Source organism: Panthera leo, chromosome D3 (assembly GCF_018350215.1).
Source record: "Panthera leo isolate Ple1 chromosome D3, P.leo_Ple1_pat1.1, whole genome shotgun sequence".
Classification (NCBI taxonomy): Eukaryota; Metazoa; Chordata; class Mammalia; order Carnivora; family Felidae; genus Panthera; species Panthera leo.
This window is the reverse complement of record NC_056690.1, coordinates 40,206,596-40,232,185: the sequence shown is the minus strand read 5'-3', so window position 1 is coordinate 40,232,185 and position 25,590 is coordinate 40,206,596. Positions and strand designations below refer to the sequence as shown.

Sequence of the window (25,590 nt, the reverse complement as noted above, 5' to 3'; positions counted from 1 at the left end):
TAAGGGAAACTACTCTGTATACAAGAAAAGTAAGGTGTGTGCTTTTGGTAAAAGAAGGTATGAGGAATGGAAATGCATTTTTGTTGAGGGAAAAGTAACTGTTCTAAAGTGAGTCTGGGAAAGAGGTAAAACGGTAAAATTTCAATGTAAAGAAGAAAGTTGTTGGTTTATGAAAAAGGAATCTTTGGGAAGGAATTTTATGTGTGGTCAGGACCGGCTAAGATAGGAATAAATTTAAGTAAATGAGTTTTAACATTGAAAGTATATTTGTGGAGGCGCCTGGGTGGCTCAGTCGGTTAAGTGTCCGACTTCAGCTCTTGATCTCGCCGTCCGTGAGTTCGGGCCCCGCCTCGGGCTCTGTGCTGACAGCTGGGAGCCTGGAGCCCGTTTCAGATTCTGTGTCTCCCTCTCTCTGGGCTCCTCCCCTGCTCACGCTCTGTCCCTGAAAAATGAATAAACCTTAAAAAAAAAGAAGTATATTTGTGTGGGACAAAACAGAAGAGACTCATATATGGAGAACAAATTGAGGGTTACTGGAGGGGTTGGGGGAGGGGAGGATGGGCTAAATGGGTAAGGGGCACTAAGGAATCTACTCCTGAAATCATTGTTGCACTATATGCTAACTAATTTGGATGTAAATTTAAAAAAAGAAAAGAAAGTATATTTGTGCAAAATTAGAATTTGGTGCAAATTTAAAATTAGATTTTTCTCTCTGTTAAAAGGACAAAGTATTCTTGAACTATTATTGGTCTGTTCTTGATAAAAGATTGTAAAAGTCTTTTTATCTTTTCAACTTACCTGCCTAGAAAACAGGGATTCTGTGTTTTATCAAAATAATTTCCTGTGTTTAATCAGGTCTTTGATTAATCCCAATCTTTTTCATAGTAAAAGACCTAAGTTTTGCTTAGAATTATGTAACCTTCTTTATTTGCCTGTGAAGTCTTTGTCACTTTGGTTAAACAGATAACTAAGTGTTGTTTCATGGTGACCTATGATTCTTGTTTTAAAATCTTTTTGACGTTTTGACAAACTTTCCCAAATTCTAAATTCAGTCTTTGCATTTAGGGGACTTTGGAACAGTCTAGAACGTTCCTGGAAGATCTCAAAAGATTTGTTAAAGTAATTAAGCTTATTTGGTATGATAAATTACGGGTGAAGCATCATCAAACAGATGATGCCAACCATGTTAGATTTCATTCATGTGGATATATGTTATTAAAATGTTACAGGGATTGTATGAAACTCCTAGCAACTTAATATGTCCTTGGATGTTACCACCTGTAATTAGTTATCTTAAAATGTTGTGTACCACAAATGAAAACTCCAATTAAAAAATGGGCAGAAGACAGGAATAGACATTTCTCCAAAGAAGACATCCAGATGGCCAACAGACACATGAAAAGATGCTCAACATCACGCAATATCAGGCAAAAGCAAATCAAAACTACAATGAGATATCACCCCACACCTGCCAGAGTGGCTAAAGTCAACAACACAAGAAACAACAGTTGTTGGTGAGGATGCAGAGAAAAAGGATCTCTGTTGCCCTGTTGGTGGGAATGCAAACTGGTGCAGCCACTCTGGAGAACATTATGGAGGTTCCTCAAAAAGTCAAAAATAGAATTGCCCTATGACCTAGCAATCACACTACTAGGTATTTACCCCAAGAATACAAACACACTAATTCAGAGGTATACATGCACCCCAAAGTTTATAGCAGCATTATCTATAATAGCCAAACTGTGGAAAGAGCCCAAGTGTCCACTGACTGATGAGTGGATAGAGGTGGTGTATATACGTACAATGGAATGCTATTCAGCCACAAAAAAGAATAAAATCTTGCCATTTGCAATGATATGGATGGAGCTAGAGAGTATAATGCTAAGCAAAATAAGTCAGAGAAAGACAAATACCCTGTGATTTCACTCATGTGGAATTTAAGAAACAAATGAGCAGAGGGACCAAGAAAAAAAAAAAGGCAAACCAAGAAACAGACTCTTAATTATAGAGCACAAATTGATGGTTACCAGAGGGGAGGTGGTTGGGGAGATGGGTAAAATAGGAGATAGGGATTAAGGAGTACATGAATGATAAGCGCTGAGCGATGTATGGAAGAATTGAATCACTCTGTTGTACACCTGAAACATGTAACATTGCTGTTAACTAAGTGGAATTTAAAAAGAAACATTAACCACGTTGGATGTCACAGAAATAACCAAATTTCCTTATCAATTGCACTGTAATGGACTCTGACCTTTCACCATGCCATTTTTAAGTCTTTTATCATTTACAGACAGTTATTCTTTTACTGAGATGCTTTTATAGAAGTATTCTTGCAAAAGTGTTTCATCTTTTTTTTTTTTGTAAGTTTTTTAAAATGTTTATTTTTGAGAGAGAGAGAGAGAGACAGAGTGCAACAGGGGGAAGAATAGGGAGAGGGAGACACAGAATCCGAAGCAGGCTCCAGGTTCCGAGCTATCAGCACAGAGCCTGATGTGGGGCTCGGACTCACCAACTGCGATATCATGACCTGGGCTGAAGCTGGATGCTTAACCGACTGAGCCACCCAGGTGCCCCCAAAATGTTTCATCTTTAAGGAGATTCATGAAAAAAAAAAATACAGGTTTCTGATAACTTCAGTATCATAAAACTGACCTGGGAAAAAATTTCCAAAACGAATGGAAAAACTGAATTCGAGCAGAACAAGAATCAATCACATGGTACTGAATAAATGGAGGAGGAAGACTATAACTTTTATGCCTTTATGTTTGAAATCTTGCTGGTTCTTTAATCTTTTATTTTCCAGATGTGAGAAAAATAAACAAACTCTCACAGCAATTTGGTATATTATACCTTCCCAGGCATAATGGAAACATTGATCTTTGTCTCCTCTCTGATCCCTCCAAGATTCAGAAACTTAGTATTCTTATTTTTATGGCAATATATTTATTTACGTAAGTCCAATAAGACTCTGTTCTCCCTTAAACAGGACAGAATTGGAAAGACTGGTTGTATTATTCTTTGACTGGAATGTCGTATTTGATAGAGACATTCATAAATTCACATACAACCATACAACTTCAGGACACTAAGGTTGAATTTACGGAGCTAGTATAGCTCCTTTGAAATACTAGCCTGACACCTTGCTTACAGGGTTTCCAGCAGCCTTGCCCATTAAGAAGGTTACTTCCTGGGACGCCTGGGTGGCTCAATCAGTTAAGCTCTGACTTCGACTCAGGTCATGATCTCACTGTTTGTGGGTTCGAGCCCCGCGTGGGGCTCGGTGCTGACAGCTCGGAGCCTGGAGCCTGCTTTGGATTCTGTGTCTCCCTCTCTCTCTGCCTCCCCTGCTCACTCTCTGTCTCTCTCAAAAATAAGCATTCAAATTTTTTTAAAAAGAAGGAGTTTACTTCCTGGCAGGTGTAGGAACCTCAGGATATTTTTAGGACCTCAAAAAGAGAGGAATGAACCCAAACCTATGGGTATTGCAGGCAAGTCTGGTACAAGTTCAATCTGAGATTTCTTATGAAAAGTTCTGGCAAAGCAGATTATAAATTCTATATGGTCATTTTTGCTGCATGTATGTAAATAGGTCAAGTTTATTGAAACTAGACTAAATTTGCAAACAAGTTAGTTTTACTGTGGGTATCTTTGACAGAAGTGGGGGTAATTATAGAGAGAAAAAAATTGCCTTTCAGGAGAAACTAATGCACACTTGTGGATATTAGATTCCAGTGCTCTTAACTGTCTGAGGTTTCGTTTTCTTATTTTTTTTAAAACATTTATTATTAAGAGACAGAGACAGAGCACGGGCCAGGGAGGGGCAGAGAGAGAGGCAGACACAGAATCCAAAGCAAGCTCCAGGCTCCAAGCTGTCAGCACAGAGCCCAATGCAGGGCTCGAACTCCCAAACCACGAGATCATGACCTGAGCCGAAGTCGGACACTCAACCGACTGAGCTACCCAGGCGCCCCTGAGGTTTCGTTTTCTACATGTAAATTGGACTGGATATTGAATTCTTCTAGTTTCCTCTAATATTTGGCTACAACTTTCTAAACCAACATTTCCAATTTCCCCCTACTTCTGACTTGGAATCATTAAGAACGAAAACTGCCCTCTTGCTAAAGCCATGCAGACTGAGGTGGGAGAACTTGATATAAACTTCAGAGAAATCACCACACCAACTCTTGTTCAGGAGGTCCTCCTGCCTAGTGCTGTGTGGGCCACTCAGAAAGATCGCCAGAGATATTCAAACTGCAACCCAAGATACTCTATCAGAATGTTACCGTCTGTCCTCACTCCATCTGAAGACGCTTTAAGCCTGATATCTGGAAATCCTGTCTGGCTGCTTTCAGAACTCAGAAATTGGGATTACAGCCTCCCAATCATTAACTTTTGCTTTTTGTTCCATAGCACTGCCTCTTATTAAAAGCCTGATGCAAGTGCTTGTATCATTTAGGCCTATTTTTGGGAGCCTCCTGAAACAAAACAAAACACCACCTTTCACCGAACTGACCTCTTCTGAGGACTAAGAGACTAGTTGAGATGAGATATGGAACAGTCTACCAACTCAGGACCGATTCATACCCACCGATACTACATGGCCCACGATGCTAAAATATTTCACAGTACTCCCCAAACCTTTGACCAGACTCCTAGGGCCCCCAAGGTCACTGACTTTACTTCATTGTGGGACCCTTCAAGTTTGGGACAGTAGCTACTGAGGGGATTTCAGACTATTGTGTCATTAGGAATTGCTACTATGGTCCTACTTAGATATGTACTTTCTGAGTTACCATATGTCCTATCCCTGACTTTAAGCTTATCAACTTCCCAAGCATTACAGGGTAGGCTGAGACCAGCACAGAACATGGATATTTAGCCTTTAATTTTACAGATGCCTAAATATACAAAGAACGTCAATTTTTTTTTACAAATATAATATCAATGTCAATTTGCAGGGGATTTCAGAGTGTGTTTGCTTTTGATAGAAACAAACCTTTAGCTCCAATAACTTCTCCACAACAATCTGGCTTTCTTGTGGTCTTCAATCTTTGCCCCCAAGACTGCTATATCAATGACTCCCATTTCAAAGATATAGGAGACAGAGTGGGGGCGGGGGGAAGCAGGATACACGGAAACTCTTCCGTAGGTTCTCTTGGAGAAGGTTCTGTGGAAGAATCTGAGTACATGTGTGTGTACATACAGCTGGAGGTCACCCTTGAAGATGACCCGTGAAGAGATGGGTGGCAGTCACTGTGAAGGAAGCCTCAAGTGTTACACCAGTCTTTTTTTTTTTTTAAAGTAAACTCGATACCCAGTGTGGTGCTTGAACTCCTGACCTGGAGATCAAGAGTCACACGCTCTACTGACCGAGTCAGCAAGGTGCCCCTGCACCAAGCTTTGCAATGCTTCTGAATTTCTTACGCCCGTACAGTCCTATTGCTCAAATTCATCAACACATTAAAAATGTTGACTGAATCGGCGAAATTGCTTCTCCAGCTCTGGGTATAACGGCAGGTTAGGGAGGCCCGAGTGTGATGTTTCTACCTACACAATCAGCATGGTAAGGATAAGGCAGATGAATCTGGGTTCAGTCCTGGCCAGTCACTTATTCTTCGCGTGAGCCTCAGGAAGTTTTGCAAATTCTGTCTCCATTTTCTCATACGTACAATAGAGATGAAAATAATATCCAACTCCCAGTATCATTGTGCAGATCAAATGCCCTATCTTATGTAACACGCACATGGCGTGTACTAAATGCACAATAAGGATTTCCTCCTTTCACCTTCCCAGCCCCTCAGCCCTCCAGCAATATTTACAGATGATGAAGAAGGGGGCAGAATTTTCAGTGTTAGTCACACGCCAAATCACATTGTGGTAGTCAAAATAAAAGTGAGCCCAGACTAAAAGCAAATCAATGAGCCATGTGCTCTGAACACAGAATTAAAATAAGGACTGCGTGTGCAGAAAATGCGATCTGAAAATATGTAACATATAATCAACAACATCCTTTTCCTAGCTTCTCTGGCGCCGCCCCCTCCTCCCCCCCACCGGCCCCCCTAGGTAGTAGGATCAAGAGAGTGAACAAAGGTAGCAACTTAGGGCAGGAGTTGGGCCTTCTGTTCCCTGATATATCCCAAGTAGGTAAGCCAGGACCCTCATATGGATTAATGATGCTTCATAAATATTTGATAAATGGAAGGGAGAAAGAAAGCGAGAATAAAGTAAAATACAGTGGGAAAGAAAACAGGAACATTCTGGGACTGAATACTCTGTTTTCCCCAGAGTTCAGGGACAAATACTATCATAAAATACAAACAAACCTATTGTAAGATGTTAGAATTTATCAACACTTGTGCACACAAACACACGCTGTACATGGTACCATTTGCAGTCAAGAGAAATAAACACATGGATAAGTACTGTAGTAAATAACAGCTAAAATTAACCATGGTCCAAACTACACCACCACAGGGATTTTCCAGCCGCTCCCAGTTGCTTTTGTGAGCTCAGTGTTGGGAGTGTCTGCTTAAAACTCCCCACGATGCTAATCATGTCCACATGAGCAGCTGGTCTGGCCAGTCAATTAAGTAGCACAGTAAAAAGTCATCTCTCCTGGTTCTCACCTATTTTTCAAAAACCTTGCATAACCCCGCAGGACCCATATGACGTGCCACTAACGATGCGAGAAATGCTCCCAAGGAGCCCAGAAACGTCCTGACCTTACAAGAAAAACTCGAGGGGCTCGGTAAGTACCGTAGATTGAGGACTGCAGCTGTGTGGTTGCCAACCAGTTCAAGATAAACGAGTCCAGTGTGAGGACCGTTTTAAGAAAAGGAAATTCATGGGGCACCCGGGTGGCTCAGTTGGTGGGAGGCTGACTCTCGATTTCGGCTCCGGTTGTGATCTCATGGTCCGTGAGATTGAACCCTGCGTCTGGTTCTGTGCTGATAGCAGGGAGCCTGCTTGGGATTCTCTCTTCTCCCTCTCTCTCTGCCCCTCCCCTGCTAGCTCTCTCTCTTTCTCTCAAAATAAAGTAACCTTAAAAAAAAAAAAAAAAAGGAAATTCACGAAGCTGTTGTAGTTGCAGCAGTGGAGTGAAAACCTTGCACTTTTTGTGAAATACCTTTTATGATTTGAAAATGCAGCTTTTATGGGGATGCAGGATTGCTATAGGAAAGGCATACCTATAGATTCCAGCATGATTTGAGAAAAAGGGAAGTTATTACACGACAACGTAAAGCAAAAGGAGAGCGAAGGATCTAAGGCTGGAGAATTTAATGCCAGCAATGGATGGTTTGATAATTTTAGAAAGGGATTTGGCTTAAAAAAATGTCAAGACAACAGGAAAAGCAGATTCTGCCAACCAAGAGGCAGCAGACGAATTCCCAGGTGCCATGAAGAAAATCATTAAGAAAGGATATCTGTTTAAACAGGTCTTCGAGGCAGACAAAAGTACTCTATTCTAAAAGAAAATTGCCACAAAAACCATTTATTAGTAAAGAAGGGACGTAAGCACCAGTTTTAGGGCAACAAGGGATAGGCAAACTGCACTGTTTTGTGCAAATGCAGTGGGTTTATGATCAGTACTGCCTTTATCTATAAAGCTGCTAACTTTCCAGCCTTGAAGGGAAAAGATAAATGTCAGCTGCCAGAGTTGTGATTGTATGGCAAGGAGGCCTGGACGATGAGAACCCTTTTTCTGAATTGGTTCCACCAATGTTTCTTTCTGAAGCCAGGAAGTAACTTGCCAGTAAGAAACCACCTTTTAAAGGTGGTCTTGGACAATGCGCTTGCGCCCCATGCCCGCCCCCCGGCTCCTCCGCTGAGCCCCATGAATTCAACACTGAAGATGTCAAAGTGATCTACCTCCCCACAAACACAATGTCTCCAATTTGGCCTCTTGATCAGTCTTAAGGACCTTTAAGGCTCATTACACACAGTACTACATGGAAAGGATTGTCCGTGTTCTAGAAGAGAATCCAAACCAGACATCATAAAAGTCTGGAAGGATTACACCATTGAAGATGCCACCGTTGTTTCAGAAGAAGCCATGGAAACCATCTAGCCTGAAGCAGTGAATTCCTGCTGGGGAAAACTGTGTCTAGAGGTTGTATATGACTTCACAGGATTTATGATAGAGATTATGACATAGAAATCGAAGAAATCATGAAATAGATTGTGGACATGGCAAAAAGGCCAGGAGGTAAAGGGCTTCTTGGAGAAATTCCAGAATTAACAGGCACCACACCAGATGAATTAAGAGTTGTCTTGACGGACATGAATCGTCTTCATGAACAAATTGACGTTAGATAATCTGGCAGAAGCATCCTGATTTATTCAAGACTGCTTTTGACTTCCTTTACAACATGGACCCTTCTATGATATGGGTGCTGAAACTAAAGTACGTAGAGGAAGAAAGATTGGTATTGTACAGAAAGCTTTTTAGAGAAATGAAAAAGCAAAAAAAGGTCAAATTATGAAATATGTATTTCTGTAAAGTTGCACCCGCCTCTTCTGCCTTCCTTTCTACCTTCTGCTCCTCTTCCCCCCCATCACCCCTCGTCCTCCTCAGTCTACCCAACAGGAAGATGATGACAATAAAGACCTTTAGGATGATCCACTTCCATTTAGTGAAGAGTAAGTAATCATTATGCTGTACCGTTAATAAACATCCGTTGTGTCTTCATGTGAAAATACAATAACTGTATGGCAAGAACTATGCGAAACATTTTCTGTCCTCCTCCTCATCACTGCTTAAGCATTCATCACGTAGAATATCACAAACCAGATTTGTATGGAAGTGGATAGCCTATCCTTTCACAGGCATGGGGTCAGTGATATTTAACATAAAATTAATAATGTGTTAGTTTTCTTACTGTTTTATAACTTTGCTTTCAAAGAATTACCACACAATATCTCTGACTGCCATCTTTCTCTCCCTCTCTCCATACCCTGCCTTCTCCCCCCGCCCCCCACCTATAACTGGAGAAACTATGTATCAGCCTGTCATCACAGGTAAGTGTTTTTTTTAATGTAACAATATTTTCAATACTGTACGATGAATATGACTGTAATCCTGTATACCATAAGATTTTATAAGAGTTCGTTCAGTAGGGTATAGACTGGGCTACCATGAAGCAATGTATCCATTACAATAGGCTACATTAAGCACTCATCTTGCTGCTTCTTCATTATCAATGAATGCATCATTATACCTATAAATAAAAATGAATTTCTTATTCACCTTACCTTTCACTTTCGATGTCTAGTGTTAGTAATACAGAGCTACAGTGTATTGTATAATATAAGGCAATATTGATTAGGTACTGACATATATTTGTCTTCTAAACAGAGGATGCAAACTTATGGTATCAGTAAATACAGGACAGATACATATATATATATATATATATATATATATATATATATATATATACACACACACACACAGGACAGGTATATATATATATTATATATATATTATATATATAATATATATATATATATCTCCTTATGATTTTCTTTTCTCTAGTTTATTATAAATAGAATATATAATACATATATAACAATATGTGTTAATAGACTGTTTCGGTTATTGGTAAGTCTTTTAGTAAGCAGGGGGCTGCTAAGTTTTTTGGGAGTCAACAGTTATATGCACATTTTCCACGGTGCAGGGGTTTGGTGCTCTTAACCCCCACACTGTTCAAGGCTCAACTGTACAACTAAATCTACTCACAACACAATGTGCTATACCAGAAAGGGGTCAATAGAAGAGTCCACTGAAAATATTCTGCTGGACCAGTTAATGATTGCTTTACACACACACACACACACACACACACAGTCACAAGGTAGCACTGAAGATCAGCGTTATCACCCTCTTCAAGTATAATCTGGACACTGGTGGATATACTTGGCATGGCACGAGTTAGACTGCTCAGTTTTGGCAGTAAAATTATAGTCATTTTGTTGTTGCTGTTTTTTGATGGCTAGCATCTGATAAGCGGTAGAAATCTGGTAACCAGAAACAGTGATGCTCTGGATACTAACAGAGATGATGGAAACAACAGGATGAGCTGTGAAGGACGGTTGACAGGTGATACTCTACGGTGTTTTTTTTTTTTTTTTTTTAATCTTAAATTGGGTTCCCTGGAGACCGACTCTGAGATGGGGATTTGAGAGCAGGAAGGTCCGTGGGGGTGGGGGTTGTACTGGGGAAAACTACCACTAAAGTAGCGAGGGAAGAAGGACTGGGTGAGGGGAAGTGCTGAACTTGAGAACTGGGATGGCCCTTCAGAATTATCCCAAATTAAGGAAAGGGGGCTGGGCCTTTGTGTCCCCCTCACTGACTAGTCATTGCACGTGGACTGCCCTGGAGAGGAAGCATAGCCCTGTGTGTGACAGCTCCTTTCAACTGAAGGCAGTTCCCCAGAAGGGACGTGTCTGAGAGGCATCGGTGCCAACACTCCCAGCAGGGGGTAGAATAAATACCTAAAGGGGTATCTGGACAGCCCATCACAGCATCCAGTAAAACTGGCAAGTTTAAATAACAATGTATTTAAGGGAGAGTAACTGGCATATAATCTGTACATAAAGGACATCCAATAAATATTTGTTGAATGAAGAGTGGCTCTTATGAAAGAAGAATGATAAGCGAAGGACTTAAACTTCATCAGAAGGGATTTAAATGAGGCTGTAGGAAAATACAGAATTATAACAGACCATGGAGAAAGCAGAAAACTTCAGCTCTCCTATCTGTATTGTGACTTGGTCATTGGATTAAATCGTTACAATGACTCAGATTCTGAATTATTCAGCCTTGGGGGAAAAGTAGAAGGTAAAGTTCCAAAAGGGGCTCTGATTTGGGGAATCGAGGTTCAAGTGAGCCCCCCTACCCCCACTGTAAAATAGCCACTATTGCACTACATGAGTTTGATAGGAAATTTCACATCTTTAAGTCTTTTGTGAAGCAGGAGAGTGAAGTGAAAAGCATCATTGATTGAATCTTTCCAAAATTAATGACTCTTTCCACTTGGAGCCCTTTCAACTAACATAATCATGATCTAAGGTTCTTTCTCAAGGTCATTTCTGAGTACATTCTGAGCGTCAGGACCCGCTCACCTTGCCGCTAGCAATTTAATCACAAAGACATTTCCCCAACGTTACGCATTCCTGCATTAGATGATGCCCCTTACTTTCCTCAACATCCACATTAAAAAAAAAAAAAAGGTATATAATTAGATGCTTGCACTGAATGAGTTTTACCCATGACTTACACGGTAATTTCAAAGATGCTTCACCTTCTTTTCTCAGTGGTCTTCAAACGAATGGAGATTCTAACAACCCACAAGTCTGTCTGTTGCTCAAGATTTATCCAGTTAAAGACTTAAAAATAATCTATTAAGTATCTTTAAGCTATCATGACATGAACAAAAATGCATAAATTCAATGTGCTAACTATAAATTTTTACTGTGACTCACCAATCTGTTCCTATAAAGATTAAGTCATTTTTATATAGATCCCAAAAGCTCCTGTCATCTCCACGTATTTTAAAAAGAATCCCAATATTTCAAATAAACTATTTTTTAAAAACTTAAAAATATAAAGTGTGTTTAGAATTCATTTTTTAATGTAAAAGAGGAAGTCTTTTCGTCAAATAAAAAATAATGTTAATCTTATTATGCAAAATGTATATTTTCTAGACATGCCTGTTTAACTCTTTCATTCAAAGTATTTGGGGAAGAATATTCTTTTCTGTCTGCGACCACAAATGTAACTTTTTGGTCACCTCAGAAATTGGTTTATTTTTAGTTTAAAGGACAGTCAGATCTCTTCCTGGCATCTTAATCTATATAAGTGTAATTAAACAAGATGCTTCTATCTTGCAGGACTGACCCATTAGCCTGGATCATTGGCTTTGCCTGTGCAGGACATCTAGGACAGGAGACATACGGGCACACACCTATACACCCACCACATACACATGCATCTCCCCTAAAGCCTGAAATTCGACCAACAATAAATCATATACCCTTTGTTGTAAGATTCGCACTTCTCATGGTCTTCTGTTAAAATATTCCTCAACAGGGTATCATTAAAGTGATGGGGTTGGCAGAGGCACAGTAATTTGTGTGTTTTCTGCGTGAAAGGGAAGAGGTGCAAAATGTTGCCAAGATAGAGGTCTGACGCATGAATCAGCACTGAAAGAAATTGAGAATAATCCAAAATAATGCAAAAATAATAATGGACTATTTACCATTATTTACATTTTTAAAGTTTATTTACTTATTTTAAGAGAGTGAGCAAGCAGAAGAGGGACAGAAAGAGGAAGAGGGAGAAACCCAAGCACGCCCCACACTCAACGCTGAGCCCAGTGCAGGACTCAACCTCACAACCTTGAGATCATGACCTGAGCTGAAATGAAGAGTCAGACGCCCAACCATCTGAGCCACCCAGGTGCCCCGACATTATTATTTACTGACAGGGACTAACAAGGCACACAATACTATTTTCTTAAAGCTAGGGATAAAAGATAATGGTTGATACGGCAATGCGACTTCATTTAATGATTTTGTAGATTTGTTTTCCTTTTCTAATATTGTTAGTAACCTGGCTATTTTCAAGTGTGAGAATGACAAAGTCTTAACACAGGTCCATTCCTTCTTTTGCAGCATTAATGAAGTCATTGCGTGGCTAAACCTTGTTCTGAAGACAGCTTCAGTCTCAAGGAAGAAAATAACCTGGACTCCTATTCTGAAAGACTTGACCCGTAATATAAATCAGGGCACAAACAACAGCACTGTCCAGTTGCAATGACTATCATGATGAGCCCCTGACCTTCAGCACTGAGTGCAATTGATCTAGCTATTACTGTTTACTTAATGGAAAAATCTCTCTCCTGCTTTCAGATTTGTCCCAAGGCTTAGCCACAAGAGTAAGATTTCTTTTCAAAATGTGAGTTCATTCATTCTACATACGTGAGTATCTGTAAAGCGCCAGGTCCTGTGCTGGGGCAGGGGACCCTCGAATGAATTAGGTACAGTTTCCACCCTCAGCTGCCGTGACCATAGCAAGTTTTTATCGCCTTTGCTCTCCCCAAGTGAGAATGGCCAACCCTCGAAACTACTGTAAATTCACCGTGTGTGAGATTCAAGCCCAGCTTTCACAAAGCCTCTCAAATTCAGCTGGTGTTTTTATGGTGCTTTTTCATACATTCTTAATTTTGTTTTTCTCAGCTTTTCAAGTTTTAACTTTTTTAAAAATATGGACCTCAGATAACCAAGTTTAAGATGATTGTAGACTTGAGTTTATGATATTATCATCAATCCACAGAACACCCTCTTATAGAATGCCCTGCAGTTTAACTTTTTTCCTCTATGATCTTTGGTCACTAATTCCACACCTCCCTCCCCCTGAGACAGCTTCTAGAATATATTTAAAGTGTGTTCTTTTATTCTACTTTTATACACATACACACACACACACACACAGAAGCTTTCAACAATTTGGGCATGGAGCATGTTTAATTTACATAAATGATACTGTGGTATAAATATCTTTCTAACTTTTTCTATTCAACATTTTTTTTTAAAGATCTATCCATGTTACTGAATATACATCTAAGTTACTGTTTTTTATACTCCATAACATATCATCCTATGCATGCATTGGTAAGTTTACCAATGGCAATGGCTGTCATGAGCATCAATACACTTTTTCCTTGAGCGCTTGAGTGACTTTCTGAAGAAATATCCAATAGTACAATTGCTAGCGTGTGTACAATTGTTAGATATGTACATAGTCAATTTCAATAAATTCAGTGAAATTATTTTCCCAAATAGCTGCCTGAAGGTCTCCATTTTTCTACATCTTCACCAGCATTTGATATTGCATGACTTTTTAGTTTTTGTCTTATGATTATAGATTGGCATTTTATTGATGCCTTAATTAGTATTTTCTTTTTTAAAAAACAATTTTTAAAATTTTATTTTTGAGAGAGAGAGGGAGACTCCAGGCTCCAGGCTCTGAGTGCTCAGCACAGAGCCTGACTTGTGGCTTGAACTCATGAACTGCAAGATCATGACCTGAGCCAAAGTTGGATATTTAACCGACTGAGCCACCCAGACGCCCCTTCATTAGTATTTTCTGGATTTTTATGCTGTTTGAGCATCTCTTAATAATTATTACCCATTTAGGGTTTTCTTACTGTGAATTGCCTATTCCAAGATGTTGCCTATTTTTTATTGTTTTTTCTCACTTCGTAGGAGGAGGGCTGACTTAACTAATCCTACCAAGAATATTATCCAGTTTATCCTTTTAAAAATGTGTTACATAGAATATTTTTTCTTTAAGCCTTTAACACTAGGAAAGCTATTCAATTCTCATAGTCAACTTTTTTTTTGGTATGGCTTTCAGCCATTTAACATGTAATCACAGCTATATTTACCCTTTTAGTGAGGGTACTTGGATTCTTGTATTTTCTCTGAACCCAATTTACTTCAGTGTTATCACCTTTTTTATGTTTCTTGTCATAACCTAACTCAAAAAGATGTTTTGAAGGAGTCAGGCATAATTGAATCAATACGTTTATTTTTTCAAAACGTACTGGTTTTAATTCTTCTCCTTATTATGACAGAATGCGCTCCCACTCACTTGGAATGACAATAGGTTATTAGAATTAGAAGACTCTGGAGATCAACTGGTTCAAACACACATTTTAGGTAGGAGACAGAAGATGGCTGAGGTCATCTGAAATTGTTCAGGCAGTATAGGCAGAGACAAAAATAGAATGGCCTAGCACTGAATCTGGTTTTTCATTTCTTTCTGTTTTACCAAATTATATTTGAAAACGATTTTGCATTTTATACTTAATCAAAAAGGTACATACATGGGGACATGTGTTCATATGTATGTGCATCTATGTGAAAGTGTGTTTGTATTTTGTAAACTCATGAATTTCTGTTTTTCCCCTTTGGCATTTATCTCTCTGTGACTGTTATGAGCCTTCTGATCTTGTACCTCTCCCATCTTTCCAAATGCTTTTTATAAATTTTGAGTCTAATCGAGAAGTGCAAAATTACAAGCCATGCTTTGGAAGTCAAATTTAAACTCCTCTCTTTGGTAATCTCTGAGATAGTCAGTATATAAAAATATCATCCAACTTACTAATTATTTGGGTGTTGGCTCTGTTCTTAAGTCATTCATGAATTACTCCCTTTTTAGATTACTTAGCAGCATCAGAAAGATTCTCGCTCAGTTTTAGGATTGGAAGGGAAAGTCGTGGTTGAGTGTGGAGCTTCCAGTGATGGAGGCCTGACCTCACGTCCTGTGGAAACTCAGCCTCCCTGATAGGGCCAGAGCAGACAGGAAACAACACAGCTGGCAGGCTTCCACTTTCTGACTTGGGCCAAGTGAATATTACCGCCGGAATTATCAATACTAAGGTTTTTCACTATTTTCTTCTGTGTTCATCAAGACAAGAAAAAGACAAATTCTCCTCTGGCTCTGAAAGCTTGGATAGGAAGCAGCAACATGCCCATCATGTTCATATGTTCTTGGCCAAAGCAACTCATGTGGCCACAGCTAACTCTGGACAGCTAGAGGAGTATGGTCCTTTATGTACTGGAAAGGGGAGACCAGAAGTGTTTGGTGAAGAGCATACCATTGGCTGTCACACTTGGAAAGCCTCACTTTTGGTGGGATGGTGATGATAGAAACACCTCTTTGTCCTTATAGAGTATTGCTGTGTCTAACCAAGGAGCACCCAGGGCATGCCTGGAGATGGGAAAGGGCACTGGATTTGATTGTGGGCTGTAGTGTCTGAGACCTAGAAGGCTGACCCATAAGACTATAATCCAGGAGTAAAACAGAAACCATGAGTTGGGTAGGCCATGCTACTGAGTCAACGTCAAAGGACCAGAAGGAGAGAGCAAGACACAAACACTGGGCAAATTGGATAAGATCATCACCTAACCTACCTGCTCTCCTGTCTTCCACAGATACTTCTTGTGCACTAAGGAGCATGTACAATTCCAGGTTTTAGAGATTTAGCAGTGAATAAGACAACTGGAGGATAAATGACAGAAGGTACATCTGAGGCCTGGAGCGTGTACAGGGAAAGAGCTCTGACCATGTCCAAAGTCAGGGTGTGCACACCCTACACATCACTGAGTATTTCACCTCTCATTTGCTATATGCAGAAGCACAGGTGAGTACTGCTGTTATAACCATTTTCCCAATGCGGTAACAGTACCTCAGGGTAGTAAAAGTGACTGGCCCATGGTCCTGTAATTGATTCAAGTCTTGGTTCTCTGACTCCAAAGGCCCTTTCACTTTACTTTTACTATGACACTGCTGTTCCCCACACAACACAAGTATCAAATGAAAAGTTTCTTGAATTTAGATCTTTACCTTCTACAGTTGGCATTTTGTACCGAAGTCTCACTTATAGCTGGCAGTTACAAATGAAAAGAACCATATATGGAGAGAATGTTAATTTAACCATAACCTTATTCATTCGTTCATTTATTAACATATATATTTATTATATTATTGATTTTGTATATATTATTTATATATAATTTGTATATTTATTAACATATATATATTCACATCATATATATATATACACATGTACATCATATATATATACATATGTATAACACATACATAAATATGTATATATACACACATGTATATTACATATACATATATGTGTGTGTGTGTGTGTATATATATATATATATATATATATACAGGATACTTCCTGGATTCTTTACATGACCACTAAGAAACTCTTCAGACTGACATTTTTCAGTTGCCAAGGAAATCAGGAGTATTTTTAGAAAATTGTTACTTTGATCTGAAACAATCTCTTGTTAGGATCCAAGCAGTCCCATCTCTAAAATAGCCAAATACTCCCATCTCTAAAATAGCCAAATACAGCCAGCCACAAGACGAGTAACTCCGAATCTGCTTCCTTATTGTGGGAAGTGAGTCTTAGTGTCAAAACAGTGCCTGCTCTTCCCAGACTTTCCACGTTGACAGGGTTATGTCGAAGCATGCTCTCCGGCCCGTGCAGCTTCGACTGTGCTTATGAAAGGCAAGGATGGTTCTCAAACGTATTCTTCTTGACCTCCGCCATGCGCACACGCAAGTTAGCGTGAGCTGAATTCAGCCTAAGAAGTGCTAGGCTAAGGCTTCTAAACTGTTGCAAACCATTCTTGGGGTAAGTTGGTGGCTTTTCGTCTAAAAGGGTCACACAATGTCCCTTGTTCGCGCAGTTTGAGGTATCTAGATTCTCACGTGCCATTCCACGTAAGGAATAAAAAGGATTTTAAAATGCTGCATCAAGGAAATAATGAAGCCAAATCTGCTTTTCCTGGTTTGGAGTAGTTTTTATGCTTTTCAGGGTAGAACACTTAACCCTCATCATCTATTGGGTAAGAAATACTTAGGGGTTGAGTATTATCAGGGAGTTAAAAAATACCAAATAGAATAGTTTAGAAAATAAGTGTTTCTGAGTCTGCATTACCAATTAGAAGAAGGAGCTTTGATTATAAGCAGTCACTTCTGCTTCTTTAGATTTTAAAAAGCACCAGGAGATCAGAGCATACACCGCTATCCATTTAGTAGTGCCCCCTGTCCTACTTCTGATTCTTTGGCCACACAGTGACTTTCTGGGCTGTGATCTTTAGATCATTTAGTGCAACTGCCTCTCAGAAAAGGGATGCAAACATCTTCTCCTTGGCCTTAGTCCTGAAATATCTCACAAAACAGATGTTATCAGTTGGCATTTGGTCTTGGGAGTCTGAGAGTTTTGTTACTTCACAAGGCGTCATTGTTATTAAGACGTGAATTGTAGGGGTGGTGGTTCAGCCCCAGGGAGACTCAGTCTGCATAGGGGAGCTGTTCCAGCAGTGGAGAAGCAGAGTGTGTCCGGGGGGTTGGTGGTGGGGGAGCCAGATAGATAGCCGCCTGCCTCCTGGATCCACCCAGATTCTACTGCAACCACACTGCTGTTCTTAGGTTCAATGCCAAGGGTATACTAGGTCAGTGCAATCAGGGGCTAGATAATGGAAATCAGCATGCTCTCTTTGAGAAAGGTATGGAGACTTGCGAGGTTTTTACTATGCACCTACCATATGACTTCTCTGAGTCTCAACTGCCCATTTTTTTTTAAATGTTTATTTATTTTTGAGACAGAGAGAGACAGAGCATGAACGGGGGAGGAGCAGAGAGAGAGAGAGGGAGACACAGAATCTGAAGCAGGCTCCAGGCTCTGAGCCGTCAGCACACAGCCCAACGTGGGGCTCGAACTCACAGACCATGAGATCACGTGACCTGAGCCGAAGTCGGACGCTTAACCGACTGAGCCACCCAGGCGCCCCTCAACTGCCCATTTAAAAACAGGAATAATAATATACTGTATTAAGGTTAAATGAAATGGCATATTTTACTTTGTAGCCCAGAATATGGAGCATGCTAAGTATTCAAAAAATGTTAGTTCCCTCACTCTCCCTCTCTTTTCCTTACTGTCACCAGCTGGACTTCAAGACCGGATTTTGGCTGCCTAACTGCCTGTACTTACCAAACTTTGTCTCACATTTTTCCTTAAGCTTTTCCTTCCGGTTTATCTCTTAATTCAGGCAAAAGACCCCACAGCATAGCATCCTGTGATGGAAAGCAAAACTACGTCTCAAGCAATAATGACTGTCTGGACAAAGAGTTGGGCAGCCCAGACCACTGGGGTGATGAGATGAGATTGTGCTTAACTCCTGACTCAGTCTGTGCAGATGGACCATGGACTGACCCATGGAGTGACCCATATTTACCTTGTCCTCATTCTAATACTAAAACTAGCCTCCCTGGAACTTCCAGGAGGAATACAAGCCTCATTTACATAACATACAATGCATGAATAGGCATGTTCTCTTAAGGCACTGTAGGACCTTATGCTTGTCTCTACAAATGATAAGGACGCCCTTTTAAAATATTCTTTCTATCCCTACATAAAAGGAACCCATCCACCCTTGCTCAAGGAGTCATGGTTTTGGAAGTTATTCCCTACGATCGCCTTATGTGCTGCAAATAAAGTTGCCTCTGTTTGACGACTCACCCGATGCAGTTTCTATCTGTGACTCACCAAGGAGTGAACTCACATTAGTTCGGTTACAATAGAGGGAGGTAAGTTTTGCAGTTCTTGTTAATACAGATTCACTTGCTAAGTAAAATTTTTATTTATTTGAGATCAACTTAGAATATCATTGTTAGGAAAACAGAAACATAGCAAAGTAGAAGAAAAAACACACCACAGTTCATGGTGACGAAAGTGATTTACTTTCCAGGTCAGCAGCACTGGGCAAAGCCTGAGTAATAAATGACCTTGAATAATATTGATTTTACTTAAAGCTGAACTTTAAAACTATTCTTTGTGGTCCCTTCATGATGGTTTTGCCTAAGTAGCACGTGATGGCCATGCGTTCCCTAATTGGCCTTGGATAAGCCAATCTGTTTCAGTCTCATCTACTTCAATACAAATGAAAAAAAAAATCATTTCAATCTGGCGAAGAATAAAGTGTGTCTTTCCCAGAAACAGCTGAAAACCAAATAGAACCAAATAGAACCAAATAGAACCAAATAGAACAGCTGGAACCAAATAGAAAAATTTAGAATAAAACCCAAAGCAGCCGAGATGATTCTAAAAATTTAGCTCCTTTCCCTTATGAAGTGCTAACAATGCAAGTGGAGTTTTACACTGTAGGGGTCAAGGGCAGGCTCTCTCAAGATGGGCCACTTTGGCATGAAGATTATTGTGATTTAAAAGCAATCAAATCCCAGCAGATTCAGGAAAAGCTCTTGACCTCCCCGGCCAACTGGCTGCAAGAGAGCTATCAACAGAGATACCTGTTTACCTAAGAAGCTGGTCTATATAATAGGGCAGCTTTTGTTTTCCACACACTTCCTCGCAATGGTCATTTTCCCCTTTGTGTATCCTCCTACCCCTATCCTTAGCTCATACAGCATCATGCTGCCTGTCTTTGGAATTTCCACGTTTGTGTGGATTCCCTGCACCTATACTATTAAATTTGATTTTCTCCTGTTAATCTGTCTCATGTCAATTTGGTTCTAAGTCCAGCTAGGAGTCCAGCTTGAAGGGCACAGGAAATTCTTCCTCCCCAGCACGACTGAAAGCAAATAAATATACAGGGAACCATCTCTCTGTGTTGATATGCGTACCTATTCCTTTTGTGTTTCTACGCAGTGTTTTTTTAAGGAAATATGAAAGCCCATGGCAGATCATAAAATTAACACCGTGAACACATTACCTTGCTCTGTTCTATGGGATCTCAGTGTCCTAAGCTGAATTCAACTTCCTATTTCAATTGGCAGCAAATAAACTACTATCAGACCTTGCACAGTTTTTAATAAATGCATGGACAAAGCACGCCACACCATGTATTGAAATAATGCACCATATCAAATGAAATAGAAACCTCAAACTGTTAGTGCCTCTCACTCGTGAAAAGTGAAATCTGTTACTGCAACGCCCCTTTACCCTTATCCCTCCTAGTAGTAGGAGTTTCCGGGAATGAGGTACGGGGTGTCATCTTGTGTTCTAGATTATTGAAGTTCCACATTTAAGTGCGGCGCCCTTTTACTGTAAGTGGGTGTCCGTGATGGAGAGTTTTCTTGAATGTACCATGTATGTTTGTGCCTCATGGATTAAAGGAGCCAAATGCCGTCTAACCTCCTCTTAGGGCTCAGTTATTAATGGATACAGGAGGTAAGAAACTCAGACAGGATTCCATTCCCCAGGCCCATGCCGTATTTTCTACTTGAACTTCAAGGTGGTGAGCGACTTGCTAACAGTCACCCAGGTGCGCACTACAGGGGCTCACCCTCAAATCTAGGCTTCCTAATGCCCACTCTCACTGCTCTTTCTCGTACAGGGTAATTCCCAATTCTATTGTATTTTGGGCACTTGTCACATCCTTTGCTGTGCACAGTCTTCCCGTAGATTCACCCATGCCTCATTCCCTCACCTACTTCAGGGTTTTTCCTCACCTGTCACCTTTTCAGTAAGGTCCTCACCCGGGGCCCCATCTAAATTTGTAACCCTCTCTCTGCCCCCAAATTGCTTTCACTTTCTCTGATTTTTTTTTTCCCCTCTGCAGTGGCTATCACCTGCTGACCTCACATAGGTAGATTCTACTTAATTTTGCTGATCGTCTTTCTCCTCAAACGAAGATGTAAACTCTGTGAAGAGAGTTTTCCTGTCTGTTTTGTTCATGACCGCATTCCCGGTGGGAGAACAGTGTCTGATAACCACTAGGTGCTCAGTGAGTGTTTATTAAAGAAATCACTGGTCTGAATGATTGTAACTTCGCAGAAGTTTGATTTCTGAATAAGCCAGGTGTTGTCATGTTAATAACATGGGGGTTTCTGGACTGTTTCCATGTTGGTAGAGAAGGTTAAGAAATTATTTGTTAAAGGAAGCACTCTGGTTTTAAAAAAAGTAGCTGAGTTTTATCCGGTTAACGTATAGCATAGAGTTGATTTCCTTTTGGATGCTATAATAAAATATATGTTGCACTTACAAATATATTTGCATGAAACTATTGAAAGCATTGATGACTGTGGCATCAGTGAAGATACATTTTGAACTAAAATGATGACCTACTTGTGCAAATCCTCTATAAGTCTACCCAGCAGGTACACAGAGTTTCAGTCTGTCTCCCCCCAAGTGGCCTTGCTCGTTCAATAGAGAGCTCACGTGACCGCTTTCAAGCTACTTGATGGGAAGTCAACCACAGTGTCTAAGAACCATTTGTAAAAACCCTAGCGGTAGCTGCATAGTTTAAAGAGTTCTCTTCAGCAAGGTACATTAAAGAGCTTCACAACAGAGTTTCAAAGGAGGACGAGTCTTTGACGAATCTGTCTAAAAATAATGAAAAATATAATGAATGCTAAGAAGTTCTTTGCAGCTTTTATCGTAAGGGATAATTGGAAGGAACATAACACTTTAACAGTAAGGAAGTAGGTAAGTAAACTGCTGATTGGAAAATAGTGTTTCAGTTATGACTACGAGACCATAGAGCGCTTTGGAAAATCTTAGGAAATAATATTAAACTCTTTACATATTGGAAACCGCATGTGGTGACTGAGACCATGCAAAAATACGTGTGGGGACAAACTGGAACATGACATTTTAAGAAATAGGCAAAATGATTTATTGTCTTTATGTTCCCGGGCTTGAAACTTCATATTATAACTAATAAAACAATAAAAAAGAGAAACGTATTGATCATGGAGCAAAAGTGTTAGCAGTTTACCTAAGGTAACTAAGGGGAAGTCAATTCATATGGAAGGCGAGTACTGATATTCTCAGACTAACATTTGAAAGGGATTTCCCAAACTATGTCTTTAAGATTTTCCAGATAATAATAGCTGTATCACTCACACACACAAAGGAATGTTTGGTTACAGAAGATTTTACTCCTATTGGAGATTTATGATACAGCTAAGAATTCAAGGATCCAAAAATTTCTGTAGTAAAATAAACAGTGCAATTATACTTTATTTTTTCCCCAAATTATCTGACCAAGTGCCATTTTTTCCTAGTCAACCTGTGGATAACCTGAGAAAGACCACCATTCTGTAGAGTGCCAGTAGGGAACAGCTACCTTGGTTTTTCTCCAGTGAAGGTTTGAATATAAGGAAAAGTATAAGAAATCAAGAAAAAAAAGAGGTTGAGTCGTTGGGTCCAGGTTGCTTTATTTCTGAAAGTTGTCTGAGGAAGACTGACCTTGTGTCTAATTGCTGGAATCGGGAGGCAAAAAGGCAACTTTCCTCTAAAAATAGAAGCGATGTGGTGCCTGGCTGGCTGAGTTAGTAGAGCATGCAACTCTTGATCTCAGGGTGGTAGGTTTGAGCCCCACATTGGGTGTGTATGTTACTTAAAAAAAATAAAATCTTAAAAAAAATAAAAATAGAAGCAGCCTTGTAAGAGTCTGTCCTTAAAGACCTTGCAGGACTGAGTCCATTCCACAGGCACATGAGCCATTGGGGAGCCATAGTCTTAGGGATTATCGAATGGAGTTAGGAGCAAGTAGGAAAGTTCCAGAACCCGAGTATCCCCATCATACTTTGTACTGCCCATGATTAGAGTGGTATTAATTTTCTTAGGGATTGTTCTCAGGAGCTTGTGAACCCCGTCATCCCTCCCTCCTTTTGCCTCTCTCCCTCTCTTAGTAAGCTTCTTGATAACAACCATTACGTTCACCTTTGTATCCACAGTGACTGGAACTGAGTTGGTGTTGAATGAATACCCACTGAATTAACAACAGAAAGAGGGAATGAATGAATAAATGAATGAATGTTCTTGTGCTCTACAGAATGTTGGACCCAATGCACTCAAAACTGATTCCCAGTGTAGCTCTCAAATAAAATAGTCAAAAAATCAACTTTCTCTATTTCCATTAGATTAGAGTGTTTTAGAATAATAATTTTCAAACTTTCCCTAATTTAAGCTCTGCTTATTAAATTCACATTTATTTTTAATTTTATAATATAGGCTATTGCCTATATTATACATTTCAGAAAATGTATTTTCTGAAATTCACACATTTCAGAAAAAGGTAACTCATCTCCTAATTACCAACAGCTGGAACCTTATAGCTGGAACCTTATAGTTGGGCTAGGAACCTTATAGTTGGTTGCATACATAAGACCACTGTTTTTGAGGTCTATTTTAGGAAGTATGGATTACTTAAAATTGTTTTCAGTAACTATAGAGGATCCCATAAAATGATTATGCTAAAAGCAATTTGCATTGCTATTGATAGACATTCAGGATGTTACCAAGATTTACTATTATGAGAAATGCAGCAATGAACACCCTTGTATCTTAGATTCGATATTCAGAAAGAAAACCGTTTAATCATCAATTTAAAAACTGAAAATTTAAAAATTCGGTTGGCAAACTGTCAACCCAAAGAAATGGCTCACCAAATTTACTTTCCTACCAGCAATGTAGAACATATGCATTTTCAATATTTGTGCCAAAATATTTTTATTACCCAATTTACTTTGTTTCTAATCATTTGGGTGCAAGAATGATATCTTATTTTATACTTCCCAGATTAGTACTGAAGTTTGCCAACTTGCAGGCAGCATTTGTCACTGTATTAATTTTAGCCAATCTTAAAAACAAAACGTCATTGCTATGAATTGTCTAGTCCTGTTAGAAATTATTGTAAGCAAAACTGTACCTTTGAATTATTCACAAACAGACAATGTCTATTCATGGGGCTCCTCAGAAGATCTGTAGTATTACATGTTTTATCATGTTCAGTAGGAGGCTGCAGCTTGCCTTTATAGCCAAGTTGGTCACTTTTCTGGACACACAGTCCTTATTTCAAGAAAACATCACTTCTTCTGCTTTTTTTTTAACGTTTATTTTTGAGAGAGAGAGAGAGAGAGAGCCAGCGAGCATGAGCAGGGGAGGGGCAGACAGAGAGGGAGACACAGAGTTTGAAGCAGGTTCCAGGCTCCCAGCTGTCAGCACAGAGACCGATGTAGGGCTTGAATTCGTAAACCTCGAGATCCTGACCTGAGCCAAAGCTGGATGCTCAACCACTAAGCCACCCAGGTGCCTCTTTTCTGCTTTCTAAGTGACTCTTCCTTCACTAATATCACCTGATTGTGGACAGATATGTTTATAATTAATTCTGTAGCCTGGGTGGCTAGTGCGGTACATTGCCAACGAATGTAATTGTAATGGGTTTAACAACCTGGTCTTATTTCCCCCCATGCTAAACATTAATTCTGCCATCATTCAAAAAAAAAGAAAAAAAGAAATGACAGAATCTTCTTACGCTGTCAAGCAGCATACTCATGATTACAAGCAGAAAAAGGCTATTGTGATCAAATGGTAAAAAAGTTATCAGTTGAGTTATCTAATAATTATGGTATATAAAAATCTCTCTTTTTTATAAGAAAAACCAAATGGTATAGACAGTACTCGGGTGAAAGAATTACTGGAGACAAAGGCATTAGTTAAGATACTTTAAACACACACACACATACACACACACAGCCTGAACAGTAATCACATGGTGTTGGATATTTTTTGAACTAATCTTTTTGGAAATAGGTTATTAAGGTAAGAAAACAATTGCAGAAAGAAACTTATACCTCTTTATTATTCTCAAACCATATTTGTCCTGAACAATTCTATTATTTTTAAAGAAATGGGTTTGCTTCTAAATAAAAGATCATTAACAAGGAGAATACAAATTCCATTGTAGGGCAACTTAATGCTTAGACTCTAGGGTAGTTTGGTTTCCTTTTTATTTTTTCACCCAAGGAACTTTTCAATTAGTAAGCATAAGAAAAGTTACTGTATATCACTCATTATTCATTGATTTGATGAAAATAAATCGGATAATTTCAGATTGAAGAAAATTTGTTTCGCTTAAGGTATTTTTTAGAGAATGGTATTTTACTTCTATTACAACCTGAAATTCTTCCTGTGTCCATCCCTCACAAACGATCTTCCTGAATTTCATAATCATGTGAGA

General features: G+C 39.5%; 1 protein-coding gene and 1 long non-coding RNA gene across 6 annotated transcripts in view; one reads left to right on the top strand and one right to left on the bottom strand.

Moving 5' to 3' along the window:
• The window catches only part of DLGAP1 (DLG associated protein 1), an 884,156-nt gene that overhangs the window by 474,606 nt on the left and 383,960 nt on the right, over positions 1 to 25,590 (bottom strand). The gene's annotated exons all lie outside the window — the stretch shown is intronic.
• LOC122204157 lies at positions 7,888 to 21,390 on the top strand. 5 transcript variants are annotated; one of them, XR_006195520.1, is made up of 7 exons: positions 7,888 to 9,021; positions 10,000 to 10,102; positions 12,303 to 12,463; positions 12,679 to 12,941; positions 16,006 to 16,214; positions 19,025 to 19,192; positions 21,184 to 21,390. It is a non-coding gene; the product is annotated as an uncharacterized LOC122204157 (long non-coding RNA). The 5 variants fall into 5 exon arrangements; XR_006195521.1 differs by lacking the exon at positions 10,000 to 10,102 and having other exon boundaries at positions 7,891 to 8,643; positions 8,995 to 9,021; XR_006195519.1 differs by lacking the exon at positions 10,000 to 10,102 and having other exon boundaries at positions 7,889 to 9,021; positions 12,679 to 12,984.